Below are 1,032 nucleotides of genomic sequence, written 5' to 3'. Positions count from 1 at the left end.
CGGGTGGATTTGAACCAATAACCTGTGGTTAATAGCCCAACGCGTAACTCACGATGCCACCAGGCCTCCACAGAGTTCTGCTTTTTCTCATTATGTTTGCTCTTACTGTGTTGGGTTTTTGTTGTTGTTGTTGTTTGTTTTTTAATGTTTTTCATTGTAATTAAGGTGAAAGTTTATTTGGTCACTTGTTTTGTTTTAATACCACATTCTTTCAAGAAATATTTTGTTATACTCTTGCTTGGCTAGCGCCTAAAACATATTCTGAATCTGTTTACTGGAAGCTGTAGCTCTAGATTTGAACCTCTCTACACGAGCCTAACCTATTAAGCCACCAAGGTGCCCTGGTGGTGTAGCGGAGTACACATTGGGCTACTAACCAGAGAGTTAGCAGTTCAAAACCACCAGCCCTTCCACAAGAAAAAGCCGAGGCTTTCTACTCCAGTAAAGAGTTACCATATCAGAAATCCAGAGAGGCAGTCATACCCTGTCCTATGGGATTGCTAAGAGTTGAAACAGACTCAATGGCAGTTTATTTATTTTATTTTTTAGCTTTGAGTTTGGTTTTCTGTTTGTTATGAAACAGAAGCCCTGGTGATGCTGTGGGTTAAGCATTGGACTGTTAGCCAGCAGGTCAACAGTTCAAGCCCACTAACCACCCCTCAGGAGAAATATAAGACTGTCTTGTTCCCATCGCGGCTTGTGGTCTTGGAAACCATGCGAAGCAGTTCTGCTCCATCCTGTGGGTTTGGCTTTCAGGTTGGGTCGTGGGCAACAGTGACGATACAGGAGAAGGAGCATCCCCTGACCATGATTTATCATCCATTGAGTTAGTTAAAGTTTAGTGTGCCAACCTGGCTGATAAACACAGGTGGGGTTAATTGAAGGGTGGAGGGATAAATGGCTCGGTGAGCCTCGCCATTCAGTTCTCAGGTCTCTTGCTTTCTGATGGCTGGACTAGGGTACAGCTGCCTTAGCCAGTTCCCTGCTTCAACTGGCAAGGCTCACTTCCTGCAAGACATCCCCAAGGAGAAG

The 1,032-nt window shown here is 44.6% G+C and overlaps 1 protein-coding gene across 1 annotated transcript in view; it reads right to left on the bottom strand.

Annotated features, from left to right (window-relative positions):
• The window catches only part of PLA2G4C (phospholipase A2 group IVC), a 43,448-nt gene that overhangs the window by 21,403 nt on the left and 21,013 nt on the right, over nucleotides 1-1,032 (bottom strand). The gene's annotated exons all lie outside the window — the stretch shown is intronic.

The sequence above is a fragment of the Echinops telfairi genome, unplaced genomic scaffold, assembly GCF_000313985.2.
Source record: "Echinops telfairi isolate 266 unplaced genomic scaffold, ASM31398v2 ScPeMD7_655;HRSCAF=1070, whole genome shotgun sequence".
Lineage (NCBI taxonomy): Eukaryota > Metazoa > Chordata > Mammalia > Afrosoricida > Tenrecidae > Echinops > Echinops telfairi.
Note: the sequence above shows the minus strand (reverse complement) of the source record. Positions and strands in the feature narration are given on the sequence as shown.